The 23,262-nt window shown below is 35.8% G+C and overlaps 6 non-coding genes across 6 annotated transcripts; 4 read left to right on the top strand and 2 right to left on the bottom strand.

Annotated features, from left to right (window-relative positions):
- The first annotated feature begins 6,144 nt into the window (after positions 1–6,144).
- TRNAC-GCA (transfer RNA cysteine (anticodon GCA)) lies at positions 6,145–6,215 on the top strand. The gene has a single exon. It is a non-coding gene; the product is annotated as a tRNA-Cys (tRNA).
- A 3,620-nt stretch (positions 6,216–9,835) lies between these two features.
- Positions 9,836–9,907, bottom strand: TRNAT-GGU (transfer RNA threonine (anticodon GGU)). The gene has a single exon. It is a non-coding gene; the product is annotated as a tRNA-Thr (tRNA).
- Positions 9,908–11,865: 1,958 nt separating this feature from the next.
- On the top strand, positions 11,866–11,939 carry TRNAM-CAU (transfer RNA methionine (anticodon CAU)). Its single transcript has one exon. It is a non-coding gene; the product is annotated as a tRNA-Met (tRNA).
- A 452-nt stretch (positions 11,940–12,391) lies between these two features.
- TRNAG-GCC (transfer RNA glycine (anticodon GCC)) lies at positions 12,392–12,462 on the bottom strand. The gene has a single exon. It is a non-coding gene; the product is annotated as a tRNA-Gly (tRNA).
- An 824-nt stretch (positions 12,463–13,286) lies between these two features.
- Positions 13,287–13,374, top strand: TRNAS-UGA (transfer RNA serine (anticodon UGA)). The gene has a single exon. It is a non-coding gene; the product is annotated as a tRNA-Ser (tRNA).
- A 3,627-nt stretch (positions 13,375–17,001) lies between these two features.
- On the top strand, positions 17,002–17,089 carry TRNAS-GCU (transfer RNA serine (anticodon GCU)). Its single transcript has one exon. It is a non-coding gene; the product is annotated as a tRNA-Ser (tRNA).
- Positions 17,090–23,262: the final 6,173 nt, after the last annotated feature.

Raw genomic sequence — 23,262 nt, 5'->3', positions numbered from 1 at the left:
AAATTATTATTATTATTGTAATTTACTTTTAGATTTGGGTAGTTTCTGCAACTATTATATCTATTTGCACAAATACCTCGACGCTTTCCAATCGTTAATACATAAAGCCCGATAAGCATGTCTTGGGTTGGTACGCAAATAGGATCCCCAATAGCGGGAGATAAGAGATTCATATGAGAAAACATAAGTAAACGGGCTTCTGCCTGAGCTTCCAAGGATAAAGGTAGATGAACAGCCATTTGATCTCCATCAAAGTCCGCATTGAAACCCTTACACACTAATGGGTGTAAAGAAATAGTACGCCCCTCTACTAAAGTGGGTTGAAAGGCCTGTATGCCTAATCTATGCAGGGTAGGTGCTCTATTTAACAGTACAGGATGTCCCCGCATAACTTCTTGAAGTATTTCCCATACAATGGGTTCTTTTTCCCAAATTTTCCTTTTAGCAATCCTTACATTAGAAGTGGCGCGTTTCGTGATTAAATCGCGAATTACAAATAGCTGAAAAAGCTTTATTGCTATCTCTAGAGGTAATCCACATTGATGTAATGAAAGCGAAGGACCCACAACAATGACAGAACGCCCCGAGTAATCGACCCGTTTCCCAAGCAGAGTCTCGCGAAACCTTCCCTCTTTACCTTCAATTACATCTGAAAGTGATTTGTATACTTTATTGTGACCATCCCTCGTCGGTTGCCCGCGGGACCCACTATCAAGAAGTGTATCCACGGCTTCTTGTACCAATTTTTCCTGGCACATTACTAAATCTGCTGGCGCTAATTCACTTCTTTTTAATAGATAGGCAAGATTGTTGTTCCGACGGATAACTCTCTTATAAAGTTCATTAATGTCTGAAGTCACTACTTTATCTCCAGACCTATAAACAATAGGTCTCAATTCGGGAGGAAGAACCGGTAATAAGCACAAAACCATCCATTCTGGTTCTACATTTGTTTGAATAAAATGTTTCGCCAATTGCATGCGTCTAATCAAAAAAACTTTTCTTATTCGTCTTTTTCTATCTTCCCACTCATCTCCACTATACCCCTCGTCTTCTAATTCCTTCCATTCGACCAAAGAATTCTCTATAATAATTCGCAAATCCAAATCTGCTAATTGTTCTCTAATAGCACCTGCTCCTGTCGCAATTTCCCGATTTCGAAATGTTGCAAAGCCTGGGGTAGAAAAAAAGGGAGAAATGCTGTGGTTACAGGATGCAATTTCCTCTTCGAATAAACCTCGTAATCGTAAAAAAGTGGGTTTTTTAGTGCTGGGCCTAGCAAAAGAGAAATCGCCGTATACTAGGCCCTCCAACTTCTTAAGAGGTTTATCTAAAAGATTCGCGATATAACTAGGAAGACCTTTCAAATACCACACATGAGTCACGGGACATGCGAGTTTGATGTATCCCATTTGATATCTTCGTATCCGAGAATCCACAAATTCGACCCCGCATTTTTGGCAAAATCTTTCGTCTTCGTTTTCAGCTCCGCTCGCTCGAGAATTGCCACAAGCGCAAATCCCGCTTTTTATGGGTCCAAAGATTCTTTCGCAAAACAATCCATCTTTTTCTGGTTTATCGGTTTTATAATGAAAAGTAGAGGGCCTTGTGACTTCGCCAACGACTTCTCCATTAGGTAGGTTTTTGTTAGCCCAAGCCTTTATTTGTTGAGGGGAAACGAGTCCAATTTGAAGTTGTTGATGTTTATATTGGTCAATCATAAAATAGAAATAAGAAAAGAATTTATATTTATTCCGATCAAACTTCCTCCCTATTAACCTGGAAGTTCTTTTCAGATACAAGGAAATGATTCAGTTCTAGAGCCAAAGATCGTAGTTCTCGAACGAGCACTCGAAAAGATTCTGGAGGATCCTCATGATTAGGTATTCTTTTTCCCCAGATCGTAGCATTAAGTATTTCTTGGCGAGCTATAAGATGGTCAGATTTATAAGTAAGTATCTCTTGTAAAATATGAGCAACACCAAATCCTTCTAAAGCCCAAACTTCCATTTCTCCTACTCGTTGTCCCCCTTGCTTGGCTCTTCCTCTAACCGGTTGTTGTGTAACAAGTGAGTAGGGCCCAGTAGAACGCCCATGAATTTTCTCATCAACTTGATGAATTAATTTTAAGATATAGGACTTCCCTATTAGAACAGGTTGCTCAAAGGGGTCGCCTGTTCTTCCATCAAATATTCTGCTTTTTCCCGGGTACTCGGGTTCAAATACCCATGGATTTTTTGTTTCTTTACTGGCTTCATATAATTCTGAAAACACAAGTTTTCTTGAAGCCTCTTGCTCATATCTCTCATCAAAGGGTGCTATTCTATAATGTTTCTTTAGCAGATCCCCCGCTAATCCGAGCGAGCTTTCAAATATTTGTCCCACATTCATTCGGGAGGGTACTCCTAAGGGATTGAAGACCATATCAACGGGTGTTCCATCTTGCAAATAGGGCATATCTTGCCTAGGCAAAATTTTGGAAATGATCCCTTTATTCCCATGTCTTCCGGCTACTTTATCCCCAACTTTGATTTCACGTTTCTGTAAAATATATACACGAACCATTATGTCGAGCGGGTCCCTTTGGATCCATTTCACATCGATAACGCGCCCTCTTCCACCTATAGGTAATTTCAGAGAAGTTTCTTTTGAAGTGGAAACCTCAAGGCCAAATATGGCCCGTAATAATCCAGCTTCCGCGATATAAGATGATTCGCTCGCTATCTGAGGCGTTAATTTACCTACTAAAATATCACCAGTTTCTACCCAGGATCCCAACCTAACAACTCCATTTCTGTCCAAATTGCGGAGTAAATGTTCTTCTAGATGTGGTATTTCTTTAGTGATTTTTTCAGCGGAGCCCTGGCTTGTCGTATCCGTCTGAATTTCATATTTCCGGATGTGAAAAGAGGTATAAATATCTTCATATACCAAACGTTCGCTAATTAGTACTGCGTCTTCAAAATTGTAACCTTCCCATGGCATATAAGCTACTAATACGTTTTTTCCTAAAGCAAGTTCGCCCCCAATTGTAGCAGCTCCTTCTGCTAAAATTTGTCCTTTTTTAATGGATTTACCCCGTGGAACCCGGGGTTTTTGGTGCATACAAGTATTTTTGTTAGAGCGACGGTGGTTAACTAAAGGAATACTTATAGTCTTCCCACTACTTGATAAAAGTATCTTATGACTATCAGTAGAAATGATCTTTCCCTCGCGTTCGGCTATAATGGAAACCCTCGAATCTAGAGCTGTTTGGCGTTCCAATCCAGTTCCAACAATGCATTTCTCGGACCGAGAAAGCGGAACTGCTTGGCGCTGCATATTAGAACTCATTAAAGCCCGATTCGCATCATTGTGCTCAATAAAAGGAATGAGAGAACCCCCAATAGAAAAATATTGGAAAGGAAAAATACTTCTAACATGAATCTGTTCCCATGCAATAGTCAAGAATTCTTGACGGTATCTAGCCGGAACAACCTGTTCTTCCTGAATACCTTGATTCAAGGACAAAGAATTTCCTGCTGCTATCATATAATATTCATCTCTATTTGGTGATAGATAAACCACCTGTCTCTCTTTTTTTTCTTTTGCTTTCTCAGCAGATATTTCATAAAACGGACTCTCTATGGATCCCCACAAGTGATCAATTCTCGCATGAATTGTTAAGGATCCAGTAAGTCCAACATTGATTCCTTCAGACGTGTCAATTGGACAAATACGCCCATAGTGACTCGGATGAATATCTCGGCTCCGAAAACTTGCGGTTCTCCCCGTCAACCCTCCAGGACCTAAACAACTCACTTTTCGCCCATGAACAGTTTGTGTCAATGGATTCGTTTGATCAAAAACTTGAGATAACGGGTATGTGCCAAAAAAGGTCTCATAAGTAGTTATTAATAAAATTGAAGTTGAAGTTGGAGTTACCAAAGTTTGGGGAGTCGGTTTCGATTGACGTATGAATACTCTACGAATAGTTTTTTGAACTGCATGTTGTAAACGACCAAGAGCCAATCCGAATTGATCTTGTAACAGATCCGCAACCGAACGAATACGTTTATTTTTCAAGTGATTCATATCGTCATCGTCAAGTATACCCGTTCCAAATTTCATTCCAATCAAATGATCCGTAGCGGCCAATACATCTCGTGGTAACAAGAATGTATTGTTCTGAGGAATATCAAGATTAAGTCTCCGATTCATATTTCGTCGACCAATCCTTCCTAATTCACATTTTTGTTGAAAAAATTTCTTTTGTAATTCCTCGCATAAGGACTCCGAAAATACCAGGTCCCCACCTACACAAGCAAATTGTTGATAAAACTCCAAAATAGCTTTTTCTTTTGACTCAATCCTCTTCTTCTCTTTAGCATTCGGGAAAGACAAGAAAATTTCAGGGTAGGAAACATTATCCAGAATTTCTCTTAGATTCGAACCCATAGCTGATGATAGAACTAGAATAGATATCTTTTGTTTTCTACTCACGCGAGCCCATATCCTTTCTTTTTTATCAATTGCTAATTCCGATCTCCCCCCCCAATCTGATATTATAGTGCCAGTGTAGATAGAAATTCCCTTATGATCTAATTCCGAGCGGTAGTAAATACCAGGACTTAGCAATATTTGATTGATCACAATTCGGTATATTCCATTTATAATAAAGGTTCCTAAGGAATTCATTATAGGAATGTTTCCGATAGAAATGGTTTGCTTTTGCACATCGAAACCAAAAATTAATCTCGCAGATACATATAATTCGGAAGAATAGGTGAGTGATTCATACACAGCATCTCTTTCTTTTATCGAGGGTTCTAGCAGTTGATATCCTTTCGCAAATAATTGAAATGCAATTTCGTGATCTGGATCTTTAATTGTTGGAAACTTGTCAAGTTCTTCTGCCAAGGCTTGATTAATGAACCTACAAAATCCCTCGAATTGGATCTGACTAAATCCGGGTATTGTGGACATTCCCTCGTTTCCATTCCGGAGCATCTTAATCTTAAGTTTCCTGTTTATCAAAGAAAAATTCCATTATCAGCTCACTCTTCATCAATCCCTATGGATCGATCTAGCAATCATGGAATCTATATTCTGTTTACTGAATCACATGAAATTCTAGGGAACTCCACATACGTATTTCATATATGTATTTCATACATATGAATAGAGACCATTTGGACGAAAGTTCGAGTTTGCCAGGGGTACAAATGAAATGAAAATGAATTGATAAAACATTCCTACAAAAAAAATTCTGCCACTTATACTTTATGTTATGATATTCTAATCAGATTGGATGGCAAAGATTTCTCATTTTATCTCCTTTCTATGAATGTAATAAAGCCGTAATATAATATACTAGAAAGTTTGACTTTACTTCGATTTAGAATAGCGTGCTTACTTTAATTTCTCAAAATAATTTGAGGGTTCTTTTTTATTTCGGATCGGAGTAGTATAATTGCTAGAAAATTCAGTATTTCATTGTGGAATTCTAAAATAAAGTAAGTCCCTTTTTTAAGTACATGCCAATCTAGTTATCCACCTCTCCCCATATCCATGCTTTTCTTTTATCGTAATTTCACTTGGGTACGCCAAGATAGTCAGGTTATACTCTATATCAGAGCAAATTTCCTTTTTTTATTCAAGATATTTAATTTAATACTTTGAAAAATTAAAGCATGATTCCCCATAGAGATATGTACATAAAGGGGATCTTTGGATAATAATGCTGTTCGGACCTAAAGTTTACCTATACACGGATTAAGCATAAAGCCATAATATTTTATTATGCCATTGAAGGGGGGGGAGATAATACCGATTTAAGAGTAGTTCACTACTGCAATAAAAAAAAGAATTCTAGTTAACGGTTCCAATTTATTCTGAATTTTGCAGCCTGTGAATAGAAATCCACTTTTTCTTCTTTTTCATCTCAATAGAAAGAAATGGGAAGTTTTATTGTGTTAACAATGTATGTTTTAAGATAGAATCTATCGAGGAGAATAATAGAAACTGGATCAAAAAAAGCAGGAATAGATTTTTTGAAAAAGATTGGAAAAAAGTAAGTAGAATTATATTCAAAATAAAAGGGGCTTTTCGTAAGAAAACGTGGATGAATACTTGCTGTTTTCTAGATTTTTGATCGGATTTTTTGGCGGCATGGCCAAGCGGTAAGGCAGGGGACTGCAAATCCTTTATCCCCAGTTCAAATCTGGGTGCCGCCTGATCAATAAAATACTTAGGTTTTTTTTATAGTGCTGATCGAATTCGATAAATTTTTACTTCGCATAAGTTCGGGCAAGAGAGTAACTGGGCCTGCCGATACTGGGTTTAGAGAAACCATACCATAGTTCTATCCTCAAACTAGGGTTAGGGTTTGTTTTGACGGTAGTGGCCAAAATGGTTATCAATAGGGGTGAGGTAGTGTTTCCTTATTCTTTTATTATATGAATTTGAATTGGTTCTTAATTGAGATTCGATTTGATAATTTTAAAATACGAGGATAAGATGTCAGAAATCTTGGTATCCAAAGAAAGGTCCCTAAGGGGCATTCTTTTTTTTTTTCAATCTAAGATTCAAGAAGGGACTCCACGAAAGAATATCAAGACTTACTAATTATTATACATTTTTTTATCGTACATCTTATGTTACCTACATACACTAAAGTAAGGACTACTTAATTCTAACGAGAATCAGATTAAATAGGTCGATCAAAAATCAATTTAGGAGTTGTATTATGGATAAAATCTCTTCATTCTTTCATAGAATGATACAAAGCAAGGCTGCAGGGTTTAGGTCAAAAATAAACATTAGGTAAGGTAGGTATCCAATAAATATTTATCTATCGATAATTTTATGGTATATTCGGGCGTCCTTTGCTTAAAAAAAAAAAAAAGAGTAACAAAAGGAATAAAAAATCTTCCTATTCCCGCTTCTTCTATTCAGGACATCATTCCCGTACTCTTTCTTTTTTAAGGAAAAAAGGGCTATAGTATCTCGTATTTTTAATGCTCTCTAATTCTACCAGAATTCCTATAAGAATTTGTTAGGAGTAAATTCCTTGAACTGATTGATCCATGGCCTTAGGGCGGAATCCCTTTTTGACTCTGTACCCTTGATTCCACTATGATTATTGATCAATAGTAGAATAATCCCTTCATAGAAATAGGAGACATAATTTAGATGGATATAGTAAGTCTCGCTTGGGCTGCTTTAATGGTAGTCTTTACATTTTCTCTTTCACTAGTAGTATGGGGAAGGAGTGGACTCTAGGGATACTACTAATTGATTAAGTAATCAAATTGTTGTATCAATTCTTTTCTTTAATGGATCATTTTGCATTAATCATTTTGTCAAACGTTATTCTTTAATCTTTTTCTTTAGTTTTGTTTCACTCCTGTAAGAAACTCTTGTATTGTAAGTTGTAATGTAAGAAAGAGCCATTATACCAATTCAGAATTTCTACTAGAAATGACGAATGGTTAAAAAAAGTTCTATACATAAGAAAATTAGACTTTCTTCCACGGAACTATTCACGGCATATCACACATTTTCCATTTCCTTTTACTTTTTACTATAGTCTATTCTTCATATTATTTTTCTTTCCTTCCATGGATTCTTTGGTCAAGAATTGTCTTAGATTTTTTTATTTTGACCTGATTGAAATTAAGTGGATGCAATGAAAAAAGAAATTGAATTAGACTACTTAACTATTTCAATCTACTAATCTATTCTATGTAGATTCAAAGATAATATAATAGAAAGAATCTAAAGTGTCGTAGAAAAAACTATATGTAGTTCTTTCTACCACACTTTAAGATTCCAACCAGATCCTTTCATTTAAGACTTGGATTTTTTTTATTTAATCCCTTTTTAATTTCTTCAATGATTAATTGGAATTCCAATTAATTATTTTGGCTGACTGTTTTTACATAAATAATAAGTAAAAAAGAAGTAGGAACTAGAATGAACAGTGCAGTAGCAATAAATGCGAGAATATTGACTTCCATAACCTCTTTATTTTTTATTTTCACAATAACTCGGGATGTAATCCCATGGAGAGGAAAAAGGGGTATCTTGTAAATTCAAGGGTAGGGCTTGCATTCTGATAATACTGAATCAATTCAATATTATGAATATCGGATCTATCAAATCAATTCATGGATGAGAGTTATATTTCACGGATGAGAGTTATATAGTATAACATAGGAAGATCCTCTATCCACACTAAGACCAAAATGGGTTTTTTGATTGGATTAGGAATTCCCTCTTTTTTAATCCTTTTCTACTTTTTCTTTTCTATATCTCTAACCCACGAGCTTTCTTAATCTTATACTTTCTTAATCTTATACAATTTCCCTTCCTTTTTCTTATAGTTATACATACAATTATGTATGTATTATATGACCAACTTTCACTTTCTATGGGTCACATAGACATCCAAATAAGCAGTAGAAGTGAGATGGGGAAAAGAGGTCTGAAATAAAAAGGGAATACGATTTATGTATGGATTCCGGTAAAATACCGGTACTCTATTCCATAAGAGTGGAATAGGAAATTAAGATGAGGATGGTATCATCATAAAGAAAGATAGAGTAATATAATATCCTAAATTCTACTAATCCACATATCGTATGTGTGTCTTTCTTTATCGATTGGGAGTAGTGAAAAAAAAATTCCTATATGCCCTCCCTCCCTCTTTAATGAGAGATGCAAAATAAAAAAGTGAAGTAAGGGTGCCCTGTGGGTATTTGATCTTGCTCCCTGCCCCTTTTTTTCATGGAAAAAGGAAATATCAATTTCTCCATTCATTGAACCCTAGTTCGGGACTGACGGGGCTCGAACCCGCAGCTTCCGCCTTGACAGGGCGGTGCTCTGACCAATTGAACTACAATCCCCGCGGGGTGTATGGCATACCCATTCTTAAATAGAACCATAAGAAGATTCGATTCGTCTTTCGTACTCTAAGAAATAGACGAATCATATACTACATACCCACATATTATATTATACGTGGGTATAGTGAGAGTGACATAACTAGTATGTCGTGATTTTTTATCACTAAAAATGGATAATAATCCAGCCTTCAATAAGAAAAACTCTTTTGTTTGTAAGAAAGGAATGAGAGAGATATGGATTAGAAAAAAAAATTTCCCTTTTTTCTTTATCTTTTATTTCTATAGATCAGACATTTTATTTTATGGAAGAAAAACAAAAGGATTTAGTTCATACTCACGAAGCCCTAGATTTTTGGTTTGGGCCGAGCTGGATTTGAACCAGCGTAGACATTGTCAACGAATTTACAGTCCGTCCCCATTAACCACTCGGGCATCGACCCAGGAAGAATTTATTCTAGGGTTTTTGCTAATCTATGATTAACCTCCTTTCATAATACTCCCTACCCCCAGGGGAAGTCGAATCCCCGCTGCCTCCTTGAAAGAGAGATGTCCTGAACCACTAGACGATAGGGGCATCACTAGACGATAGGGCCATATACAACCGCTCGTGATTATACTATAATCATAGTATGAGCAGTTTTTTGGAATTGTCAATATACTCGAAAAGTATAAATAGATCCAAAGCAAAGAGTTTTTCCAACTTTTCTGTTATGTTTTCATCTAGGATTTTTTTTAGTTGATCGTTATAGATTAATTCTCCGTGCTTCATTTAGTGTTCATACCAAAAATGCATCCATCCCGCACTAAGTCATAAAATTCTCTAAAAATATAGAGAAAGTTTCAAAAACAAAGAAAAAAAGTGAATCAATTTAGTAGAAAAGTACTCTATCAGATTCGAACCAACGACTTACGTCTTAGCACGAGATTACTCTACCACTAATTTAAAAAGCCCTTTATCGGATTTGAACCGATGACTTATGCCTTACCATGGCATTACTCTACCACTGAGTTAAAAGGGCTTTTTATTTAATTCAAAAATTAGCCACTTGGATTTCCCATTATGGGTCTACTGCATAATGTACATATTATATATATAATATATAGAGATAGAGAGAGAGACATTATGTAGAGATTGTATATGTATATATCGATATCTTGAGAGCTCAAAATAAAATTAATAAAAAAAAACATACCCTACATAACATATCCAACTCTTCTTGGTTCAGGGTTTTCCGTTTCCGAAGACTAGTAAAATAGGCGGATTCTGGAACCCCAAGGATTCAACGGTATATGGATATGGAAAATATAAGATTTCCGATCCTAGCGGGAAAAGGCGGGGAACAGATACCCAATAGGATATAGGATCCTTGGGAGGAACTTTTGGTAATGGCCTTGATCCTCTATGCTATTTTTTATGTGTTCTTAGTTCTATTGAACTTTTTGCATTCTTTTAAACAAGAATCTAATAAACTAGAATTGAGTCAGTGGAAAAAAGGAGAGAGAGGAAAGTGTTAAATGGAGAGAGTCGACTAATCAGAGACTTTTAGGATCTTCTTTACATCAGGTAAATCTGTCGGCCCTGTCCGTTTTTTTCTTTAAGTTACGACTCTTTGCTGCTTACTTCTATCAAGCCATAGGGAAAGTCTATGATGAATTTGGAAAACTCATCTCACTCTTACTCTATGGCTCGGACTTAATGGGGGAAGAAAACATCTTCCATAATTTCTTTTTTGTTCAATTCTGGACAAAAAAGAAAAGGAAAAAAGGAATTTATAGGGACAGTGTTACCCCCTATATCCCCTAGTTTATATTGTAGGAATAATAAAACAATTTAGCAGTCTGACACACTTACGTCCTTGCAAAGTAAATAATTATTATTGTAGTCGTAACCGTAGAATAGGATCCTAATCAAAATAAATACATTTGGTTCAGGCGCTATTAGCATGGTAAGAAAAGATTTTTTTTACAGACCAGAGGGGCTATCTAAATCCTAAAGTAAAGGCGAGCGATCGAAGTAGAAGTACCAACGGCTCAGTGTCATGAACCTTCTCCATCTGATTCAATAAGGGGGAATTAGCCTTCTTGTCAAATGGCTATCCTTGACAAAGGGTACCATTTATACCATAATCTACAATGTAGCGGGTATAGTTTAGTGGTAAAAGTGTGATTCGTTCTATTAATAACTGAATTTGAAATGATATACTTAAGGCATCCTTAAGTTTTTTATTTTTATATTCCGATGAAAACTTTAGTTCTTATAAAGGATTAAATCCTTTTCCTCTCAATAGCATATTGAGGAAGAATATACATTCTGGCGATTTGTATCCAAAGACTAATTTAAATTGCATCCAAAATAAAAATAGGATTATGAGTACAGAGTCGCGAAGCATAATTTTGCATTGGATTAAGTATTCCAATTTTGAAAATATGAGTAAAGGATCTATGGATGAAGATACAAAAAAGTTGATTTCCAATCGTAACTAAATCTTCTTAAAATAAGGAATAAGGAAGCCAAATAGCTAAAAAACGATAGTTTTGGTTTACTAGAACCATCCGCATATTGTTTCAGCTCGGTGGAAACCCAATTCTTTTCCTCAGGATCTCTTGAATGAAATTAGGGAACGAAGTAAGTAGATTAGATGAATTTAGATAGAATTTCTATCTCCTACTCTATAAGGATCATCTAGAAAGCGGAGAGCTTTGGTTCCATTCAAATAGAAAAGCTGACATAGATGTTAAGTGGTGAGAATATCCATAAAGGAGCCGAATGAAATCAAAATTTCATGTTCGGTTTTGAATTAGAGACGTTAAAAATAATCAACCAACGTCGACTATAACCCCTAGCCTTCCAAGCTAACGATGCGGGTTCGATTCCCGCTACCCGCTCCATTCTGTATAAAAGGAGTATTCTATTTGTCTAGACATGTTAGAGGCTTGTATTCAAGCCTTTTTTGTCCACCAGTTTCTGGTACTCCAGAGCGGAGTAGAGCAGTTTGGTAGCTCACGAGGCTCATAACCTTGAGGTCACGGGTTCGATTCCCGTCTCCGCACTTAGCAGTCTGTATAAAAGGACTATTCTATTTCTCTAGATATGTATGGTAGAGGGGCGTATCCAACCCTTTTTTATTCATTAGTTCCCGGCCCTAGAGGGCAAAATTGAGCAGTTTGCGAAGTCACTTGCCTTCAAAAAAAGAAGGCGCAAGGCCTCTCCCTACCCTGCAGAAAATAAAAATGAAACGAAAGGGACAGTCTACCTCTCCCTTCCCTTTAAAAAAAGTTTGCCCGTTGTTTGTCTCAGTTAATACCCAATTTTTGGAGCTCTGTTGGCGAGTTCTATTTCTGCCTCTGGAGCGCCCTCTTTTTTTGAGTGGGATGCAAAGGAAGGGTAAGATAGTAAGGGATACGGCACTAGACTAACACCTAATTAATACTTAATTTAATATAAGTAGTTAAACAGTTAACTAGACTAAACTTTTTATCATAGTACTTTGATAAATTAAGCGGGCGAGCGGCGGGAATCGAACCCGTATCTTCTCCTTGGCAAGGAGATATTTTACCATTGAACTACGCTCGCTACGGTATATATTTTATAGCGTATATCCGCCTGGGTCGACCTTCTATGTCTGGGTCGACCGTTTCATTTCATTTTCTATTATATTAGAGTTTTCCTTTTTTTATTATCTGTCAATGAATATTCTAATGGGAATGGAATTTCATAATACTGAAAGAGAAGAGCTAGCAATTCGGAACGCAAATTGCGTTTTAATACGTCTCACTATTCTAATTTTTTAGAAGAAATGGCCTTTATTATTTCTTTTTTATGGGGTTAATAAATATTAACCAAATTTCATTTAAGAAATGAGAGAATTCAGAATAGCTACGAGAAAGACTAGTCCAATCCATAATGATGTACCGGAAAATACAACATTTTTATTATTTGACCAACCATCAGGAGAAGCAAATACAAGGGGTACACTAATTACTAAGACTGAGGAAGTCGCAATTAATGCAAAAACAGCTAATTGGAAAGCAATAGTCATATTTCTAATCCTCCAAGCTACCATCAAATAAAGTTGACTACATATTTGATCCCTCACTTAAACCAAAATTGTAAAAAAATACAAGAAGTAGGAGGGGTTTAATCATGAATCCATTGATTCTTCTCTTTAATTCAAATTTATTACTTAAACCGCTTTTTTATTTGGATATGGGGGTGAGAAGAGATTATTTACTCTTTATTTCACAAGCGGGTATAGCGGATCCTGTATCCGTGTATACAGTATACAGAGATATATCGAAAAGGAACTTGTATCTGATATCTTTCTAGAGGCTAATAAATCTTTTTATTTTTTATATGGCTATGTTCTATTTGTAGGAGTAAAATAAGGATTAGGCTGTGGAGAGATGGCTGAGTGGTTGATAGCTCCGGTCTTGAAAACCGGTATAGTTCTAGGAACTATCGAGGGTTCGAATCCCTCTCTCTCCTTTTGCTTATTGAATACGTTTGTTTCTTTCATTTTTATTTATTTTTTTTTTCTGTCCCTTATCTTTCTTTCATAAAAAGGAATGAATGGCTCGGCTAGATGGAATAACCGAGCCAGAACAGAAAAAAAGTAGAACAGGTATAAATAAGAAAATCTTAGTTAAGAGGGTTCATGTAAAGAACAGGTTCCAAATCACGATCGATTCCCTTTTCAAAACCTGCTGCAGCAGCTCGGGCTCTTCCTGCATGCCATAAATGGCCCACAAAAAAGAAGAATCCTAGAACAAAATGAGAAGTTGATAACCAACTTCTAGGAGAGACATAATTAACTGCATTGATCTCGGTAGCTACGCCACCCACGGAATTTAAAGAGCCTAAAGGAGCGTGGGTCATATATTCTGCTGAGCGTCGTTCTTGCCAAGGTTGTATGTCTTTTTTCAACCTACTCAAGTCCAAACCGTTGGGGCCCCTTAGAGGTTCTAACCATGGAGCACGAAGGTCCCAAAAACGCATAGTTTCCCCTCCAAAGATAACCTCCCCAGTTGGGGAACGCATTAGATATTTACCTAAACCTGTGGGTCCTTGAGCGGATCCCACATTAGCTCCAAGACGCTGGTCTCTAACTAGAAAAGTAAATGCTTGAGCTTGAGAAGCTTCTGGCCCGGTGGGTCCATAAAACTCACTCGGATAAGCTGTATTATTGAACCATACAAAACAACAAGCGATAAAACCAAAGACAGATAAAGCAGCTAAACTATAAGACAAGTAAGCTTCTCCAGACCATACAAATGCACGGCGAGCCCATGCGAAGGGTTTGGTTAAAATATGCCAAATTCCGCCAAATACACAAATAAAACCCAACCATACATGCCCACCAATTATATCTTCTAAATCATCTACACTAACAATCCACCCTTCTCCACCAAAAGGAGATTTTAGTAAATAACCAAATATAACACTGGGACTAAGGGTCAAATTGGTAATTTTTCTTACATCTCCCCCCCCAGGGGCCCAGGTATCATATACACCGCCAAAATAAAGAGCCTTGAGTACTAGAAGAAAAGCACCTAGACCTAACAAAATTAAGTGAATACCCAAAATTGTAGTCATTTTATTTCTATCTTTCCAGACATAACCAAAGAATGGAAAAGATTCCTCAAGAGTCTCGGGTCCCAGAAGCGCGTGATAAATGCCACCGAAGCCTAAGACTGCGGAGGAAATTAGGTGAAGTACGCCAGATACAAAGTACGGAAAAGTATCTAGAACTTCCCCCCCTGGCCCTACTCCCCAACCTAGAGTAGCTAAGTGTGGAAGTAAAATCAACCCTTGTTCATACATGGGCTTTTCTGGTACGAAATGGGCCACTTCAAATAGGTTCATTGCTCCGGCCCAGAATACGATTAATCCGGCATGAGCTACATGAGCTCCAAGCAGTTTACCGGACAAATTGATAAGTCTGGCATTCCCAGCCCACCAAGCAAAGCCGGTGGTTTCTTGGTCACGACCAGCTAAAACGAAAGTTCCATTAAAGAGCGTTTCCACGTGGTAGAACCTCCTCAGGGAATATAAGATTTTCATGAGGCTGATCCTGAGCTGCCATCCACGCACGAATACCCTCGTTTAAAAGAATATTTTTGGTGTAGAAAGTCTCAAATTCAGGATCTTCCGCTGCACGGATTTCCTGGGAAACAAAGTCATAGGCACGTAAGTTCAGAGCCAAGCCAACTACGCCAATAGCACTCATCCATAAACCGGTGACGGGTACAAATAGCATAAAGAAATGTAACCAACGTTTATTGGAAAAAGCAACACCAAAGATTTGGGACCAAAAGCGGTTAGCAGTGACCATTGAATAAGTTTCTTCAGCTTGAGTTGGGTTAAAAGCACGGAAGGTATTTGCACCATCACCGTCCTCAAATAGAGTGTTTTCTACGGTCGCTCCATGAATAGCGCATAGCAGAGCCGCACCTAATACTCCGGCAACTCCCATCATATGAAATGGGTTCAACGTCCAATTATGAAATCCTTGGAAGAAAAGGATGAATCGAAATATCGCTGCTACGCCAAAACTCGGCGCAAAGAACCAACCAGATTGCCCCAGTGGATAAATAAGGAATACAGAAACAAAAACAGCAATTGGACCAGAGAATGAGATTGCATTATAAGGCCGCAATTGAACAGACCGAGCAAGTTCAAATTGGCGTAACATGAAACCTATTAGTGCAAAAGCCCCGTGGAGAGCTACAAAAGTCCATAGACCGCCTAATTGACACCAACGAGTAAAATCTCCTTGTGCTTCGGGCCCCCATAGTAGCAACAAAGAGTGTGCTAAACTATTGGCAGGGGTAGAAACTGCTGCGGTTAAGAAATTACAACCTTCCAAATAGGAACTAGCCAATCCATGGGTATACCAAGAAGTTACAAAAGTTGTCCCTGTAAACCAACCCCCTAAAGCGAAATAAGCACAAGGAAAGAGCAATAGGCCAGACCATCCTACAAAAACGAAACGGTCCCTTCGTAACCAGTCATCCATAGTATCAAATAGATCATTTTCTTCTTTAGGAATTCTACCAAGGGCTATAGTCATAGTGATCCTCCTATTCAATTACTTCAACCATTTCCGAGCACCTCATATCACTTTCCAAGGCATATGATAGTTTTATTATCTGTGGACGATTTCTTTCTCGTTCAATGCCCTTTTTCAATGGTCTCGAAGAGAGAAATTTCCCATTTTTATCTATGGAGTCACAGTCACAACCGAGGTCGTGGTAAATCCATGAATTTGATTCGATTTGTTTTTCTTATACTATTTATTTGTTTTTCTTATACTATAGAAATAGAAATAAATTGTTTTTCTTATACTATAGAAAGAAATAAACCTTTGAATTCAGCATTATTCCAAGACTCCTATTTCAAAGTCTATCTTTTAAGGGAAAAATGCAAATAAAAGTAACCCTTCTTTTCCCATTCCCTCTCTATTGCATGGGTGGAAGAACTAAAATAATAGAGGATTCTGAAAAAAAAAAATGGACCTTCGAAATCCAATTTTATGTGTAGCGCAAAGGAGTTGCGATTTCTTCTTATTCCTATAGAACATCTAGTAACAAGAATATGAAATCGTAAATAGCGAAAAATTCTTGTCTTGCGCGGTCTAAGTCTAAGGAAATAAAAAAAATTCGCTTATACAATTTCATCTACATCGAATTTATATATCAGAATAGCGGATAGAGGCATCATTAAAGGAGTCAGGTCTACTTACTTTATGCTTCTTTCCAATTTTATGGTGGATTTGATAAGAACCCTTTTTGCTTTCTTGATAAATAATCGACAAAAAAAGCGTTTTTTTTATATAACCTGCTTGTTTTATTATAATTATAACAAGTCCTATATGGAAATGCCCGCTAAAGAGAAAATCTATTTGATTGTCTCTCGGCCAATATCGATTTTTAGAAAGAAAAAACAAGAATTTTCTTCTTTTTTTATTAACATTAAGAAAAAAGAATATAATTAAAATGGAATTGGCAATATAATTTTTATAGACTTTTGAAAGAAAAAAAAGGGGTTTTTTGCAACCGTTATTTCTTATTTCTTGCCTATATCATATCACGGAAACCTTTCGCTTTGGAACGTGGAGAGATGGCTGAGTGGACTAAAGCGGCGGATTGCTAATCCGTTGTACAATTTTTTTGTACCGAGGGTTCGAATCCCTCTCTTTCCGCTCCCTTGGATCATTTGGGACTTTCGAATTGGAAAGAATTCTGACCCCCGGATTTTCTCATAGATAAATGTACGAAACAAATCCAATAAGAAAAAAAAAAACTGAATTTTTACTCCTCGCGTCCAGGATTCCGTCCTGGGTCATTAGATAAGAATCCAAAGATAAAGAGTGAAACAAAGAATATCACTACTGTATAAACAAAAAGTTTGAGAGTAAGCATTACATAATCTCCAAGATTTTTTTTTAAGGAATAGATTACCAGTTTTTCCTTACCACACGGATCCACTAGGATGGTTTTTTTTTATACCTAAAAATGCAAAAAAGAATTCTTGAAAAAAATTGCAAGAATTCTTTTATAATAAGCACTCTTATCAATAGCAAAAATAGGGTTAGGTGGTTAGGTATTGTGTAGGTACCTTTAGGTACCTGCTCAACCTAGGTGCAGGGGAGTAGAAAGGCTGATCCAAATTTATTGCTGTAGCTACCCATTCAATGTAGAAGAATTTAAATTTTAGAATCGAAGGTTCATAATATAAAAATATAAAACTTCTCGGCTTTTACCCATTTTAAAATTTTTTTGGAATGAACACATCATTCAATTTGGCATACAGAGTACTAAAGATTTCATCGAAAACTTACAGCAGCTTGCCAAACAAAGGCTAATAGAAAAAAGAATAGAGGTATAACAGGCATAATATCCACGATTGGATTGAAAATAGCATAAGCTTCGGGTAATTTGGCAAAGAAAAAACTAGTAGGATAAAGAACAGAATTAAAACAGATACAGGTTAAACTAAGTATATTAGGCATAACAAGCATTTCATTCTTGTAGAGTAAATAATTGGATTTTTCTTGAGTTATTTTTTTAAGGGAAAGAAGGAAAAGGCAGATTCAAAATCTTTTTTCTTCGGACTTTCCCAAACACAAAATACCTCCTTGTATTCGCACTCTCAAATGAGAGTGGAATAAATTCGACTTTCATATAATATCTTAATAGAATTCCATGTAATGATCAATGCATTTTTTTGATTCTATATTATCCGCATGTGTAGAATACTAGCAAGAGAATATCCCTCCTTTTTTATGTAATTGAAATGGTATTGACGAATAACAAATAAACATACTAGTGTTTATTAGTGTCGCATAAAACCCGAAATGGGGCGTGGCCAAGTGGTAAGGCAGCGGGTTTTGGTCCCGTTACTCGGAGGTTCGAATCCTTCCGTCCCAGATTGTTTCTGATGAAACAAACGGTGAAATCATATAGTATTCCGTACGAGACAAAAGTTTATTAAAGAGAATAATGATATCTTATTCTTTCTCAGAAAACATAATAAAGTCTTAAGTCCAGTCAAATTGACTATCTTTATTTTCATGAAAAAATGGGATCTATCAAGCACATTCAGGATATGCCTCTACTATAAAATCACTTAGTCATATTTTTTTCTTCCTTTTGGTATTCGAGTTGAAGAAGTACGAGAATTCTATAACTACCAAAAACTTTCAATCTTTTCATTGGAATAGTTTATTTAGTTATTATAGTTAATTGTTTTTGGTACTGAAAAAATATATTACTACTAGAATTCTAATTCTAGTAATTAAATTAATTAAACTTTTTTGGAGGTTGATAGTTTATTTATTGAGGAAGAGTCAATCCTTCTTTTCTCACTTCAAGATTGATCATCTCGAGCCATCCGTTGAGGGTGGAAATTTAAGAATAAATAAGTTTTAAGCAAACTTGTTTAGTCGTCTTTTTCAAACTATGTTTCATTCATATGATAGAATTTTAATATGGGTTTAAATAAATTGGATCTTGGCGGAGGCTTCCCGGATAAATACTTACTTTCTTTTATCCATATTGCTCCATAGATAGCAAGTTTTAATTAGTATAAAAAAACTAAACCAATGACTATTCATGATTCCATCCATATTGGATCAATTCTCTATACCACTTTGCAATGAAAAGAGGAATGTTTGTTATGGTAAAACTTCGTTTAAAACGATGTGGTAGAAAGCAACGTGCGACTTGAAGGACATGATCGATTGTGGATTTTGCTATCCATCATTTTCCATAGTAATGAAAATGCTCTTGGCTCGACATAGCCTGTTCTATTCGTTCCGAACCAAATTTGCGCTGGGTTTAAGTAACATAGTACACGATGGAGCTCGAGAGGACAGAATTTTTTTTATCAAGGGAAAGAATCTAGGGTTAGTGAAAACTAATAAATTAGGCCAACTTTGTCAGTCTATCCTTAATATAGAAATAAATCGAAAGGTTAAAATAAGAAGAAAGTCCAATAAAAGTATATCAGAATCAATCCCTCTTATTAGATTTCTATAGAAGAGATAAATGCTTTATCGAAGGAAATAAGAAAAAAGGGTATGTTGCTACTCTTTTGAAAGAAAAAAATAGGAATTCCCGAAGTAATGTCTAAACCCAAGGATTTCACAAATCAAAGATAAAGGATTCCAGAACAAGTAAACACAATTTTCAATTGTCTCAACAACAGAGTTGGATTAGAATAAGGAATAAAAGTCAATTCGTTCGAAATGAGACAAAGAAAAGAGTTTAAAGACGACTCAAAAATTTTGGAAGGATTTTGCCTTCGAAGTTTGTCAGGCAAAATTAGCCCACTTGAGTCATGAGTATAAATGAAATTTGTTTTTTCTGTAAGGAAATTAATGCACGTCATAGTCTAATTTCTATTATTATCGACAGAAATTCGAATCATTTTCTCGAGCCGTATGAGGAGAAAACCTCATATACGTTTCTAGGGGGGGGCGTTGTTTATCTACATCTATCCCAATAAGCTGTCTATCGAATCGTTGCAATTGATGTTCGATCTCGAAGAGAAGGAAGAGATCTTCAAAAAGTAGGTTTTTATGATCCGATAAAGAATCAAACTTGTTTAAATGTTCCAGCTATTCTCTATTTCCTTGAAAAGGGTGCTCAACCAACAAGAACTGTTTATGATATTTTAAGGAAGGCAGAATTCTTTAAAGAAAAAGAAAGAACTTTGAGTTAATTGAAGAACTAAATGAATCAAAAAATAGGATAGGAGAAGATTATTAGTATTCCTAGTTGTCTAATTATTTAGACACAATTTACCTCTTTTTTAATCCTATTTGGATTTATATTATATCGTGCCAATCCAACATAAGCCCCTATTTTATTTACTTTTTCTATCTAATTTGTTTTCTTACCATTGTATTTCCATTGACAAAGGTCTATTGAACAAATAGAATTTGTAGATAGATGGGTCTCTTTATCCTCACTCCATATTCAATTTTTCCGCCTACACTTCGCTCAAATGATAAGGGTGTTCCTCTTGCATGTATTCTCATACAATATAATATATATTTTTTATAATATATATTTTTTGTTAATAAAAATCGCTAAAAATAAGGAGAATTTGGCCATCGTGATTAGGGTCGCTCTTTTTTTAACTTTACTTTAGTGGAATTTCACCGGACCTGTTCGTTTTGGCATTTGAGTGTTTTTCATGGTCGATAAAAAAAATCTTTTGATGTCTTGCTAGTTCAATGTTTTGACAGAAGCGCGCGGTGTAATTCCATTGATTTTTGGATTTCGATCGTATCTAAGATCCTTTTTTTATCTGGGTTGCTAACTCAATGGTAGAGTACTCGGCTTTTAAGTGCGACTATGATCTTTTACACATTTGGATGAAACAACAAATTCGTCCAGACTCTTGGTAGAGTCTAGAAGACCACGACTGATCCTCAAAGGTAATGAATGGAAAAAATAGCATGTCGTAATAAAATCAATCTTTTTTGAATGGAATCCAAAATTACGATTTTCTGGGTCTAATGAATAAATGGATAGAGCCTGGCTCCAATTCTGGTAAAATAAAAAGCAACGAGCTGAACTTCCTAATTGGAATGATTCCCCGCTCTAATTAGACGTTAAAAATAGATTAGTGCCGGATGCGGGGAAAGGTTGGGTTTTCCTATGAGTGGACCCTTTATTTTTTCTTTTTTTTTTTAGAAATCCTAATTATTCTTGATTATGGATTGAATAAGGGATGTTATGGATTGAATGTGTAAAAGAAGCAGTATATTGATAAAGAGGCTGTATTCCAAAGTCAAAAGAGCGATTGGCCTGCAAAAATAAAAAACTTGTTCTGTTCTTTTTTTTTAATTAGAACAAACATAAACTAATTGGGTAGAAAAGGAGCAGAAAAAGATCTGTGGATTAGACTCCCTTTCTTTCCAGGGTTTGTATTAAAAATGCAACACCCTGTTCTGACCATATTGCACTATGTATCATCATTCGATAAACCGAGAAATGCTTCTTCTCTCTGATTCAAGTAGAAATACAAATGGAAAAATTCGAAGGGTATTCAGAAAAACATAAATCTCGTCAACAATACTTTGTCTACCCACTTCTCTTTCAGGAATATATTTATGCATTTGCCCACCATTATGGATTAAATGGTTCTGAACCTGTGGAAATAGTTGTTAGTTGTAATAACAAGAAATTTAGTTCACTACTTGTGAAACGTTTAATTATTCGAATGTATCAGCAGAATTTTTTGGATAACTCGGTTAATCATCCTAACCAAGATCGATTATTGGATTACAAAAATTATTTTTATTCTGAGTTTTATTCTCAGATTCTATCTGAAGGGTTTGCGATCGTTGTGGAAATCCCATTCTCGCTACGGGAATTTTTTTGTCTGAAAGAAAAAGAAATACCAAAGTTTCAGAATTTACGCTCTATTCATTCAATATTTCCCTTTTTAGAAGACAAATTTTTGCATTTGGATTATCTATCACATATAGAAATACCCTATCCTATCCATTTGGAAATCCTGGTTCAACTCCTTCAATACCGTATCCAAGATGTTCCATCTTTGCATTTATTGCGATTCTTTCTCAACTATTATTCGAATTGGAATAGTTTTATTACTTCAATGAAATCCATTTTTTTTTTTCAAAAAGAAAATAAAAGACTATTTCAATTCCTATATAACTCTTATGTATCAGAATATGAATTTTTTTTGTTGTTTCTTCGTAAACAATCTTCTTGCTTACCATTAGCATCTTCTGGAACTTTTCTGGAACGAATCCACTTTTCTAGGAAGATGGAACATTTTGGGATAATGTACCCTGGTTTTTCTCGGAAAACCCTATGGTTCTTTATGGATCCTCTTATGCATTATGTTCGATATCAAGGAAAGGCAATTCTTGCATCAAAAGGCACTTTTTTTTTGAAGAAGAAATGGAAATGCTACCTTATCAATTTCTGGCAATATTATTTCTGTTTTTGGACTCAGCCGCGAAGAATCCATATAAACCAATTAGCAAACTCTTGCTTCGATTTTATGGGGTACCTTTCAAGTGTACAAAAAAGTTCTTTGTTAGTAAGGAATCAAATGCTGGAGAATTCATTTCTAATAGATACTCGAATGAAAAAATTCGATACCATAGTCCCCGCTACTCTCCTCATAGGATACTTATCAAAAGCTCAATTTTGTACTGGATCGGGGCATCCTATTAGTAAACCCATTTGGACAGATTTATCAGATTGGGATATTCTTGATCGATTTGGTCGGATATGTAGAAATCTTTTTCATTATCATAGTGGATCTTCGAAAAAACGGACTTTGTATCGACTAAAGTATATACTTCGACTTTCATGTGCTAGAACTTTAGCTCGTAAACATAAAAGCACGGTACGAACTTTTATGCAACGATTGGGTTCGGCATTTTTAGAAGAATTTTTTATGGAAGAAGAGCAAGTTTTTTCTTTGATGTTCACCAAAACAACTCTTTTTTCTTTCTGTGGATCACACACTGAGCGTATTTGGTATTTGGATATTATACGTATCAATGACCTGGTCAACCCTCTTAATTAATCATTAGACGAAATTAAGAAACAGGAAAGGGTTGATAAATGATCAAGAAAAAACTTTTCTATTTTTCATTCTGAAATGTTCTTTTTATTATAATAAAGAGTAGGTGAATCAACTTACTAATTAAAAAAATTAGTAGAACTTCCTCTTTGGAATAGAAATTGGCTATTTCTACATAGGGAAAGTCGTGTGCAATGAAAAATGCAAGCACGATTTGGGGAGGGATTTTTCTCTATTGTAACAAGGAAGAATTATCTACTCCATCCGACTAGTTCCGGGTTCGAGTCCCGGGCAACCCAT

The sequence above is a fragment of the Triticum urartu genome, unplaced genomic scaffold, assembly GCF_056163025.1.
Source record: "Triticum urartu cultivar PI428250 unplaced genomic scaffold, HENAU_Tu73 scaffold2, whole genome shotgun sequence".
Classification (NCBI taxonomy): Eukaryota; Viridiplantae; Streptophyta; class Magnoliopsida; order Poales; family Poaceae; genus Triticum; species Triticum urartu.
The sequence above is the reverse complement of the archived record's forward strand: the minus strand, read 5'-3'. Positions and strand labels throughout refer to the sequence as shown.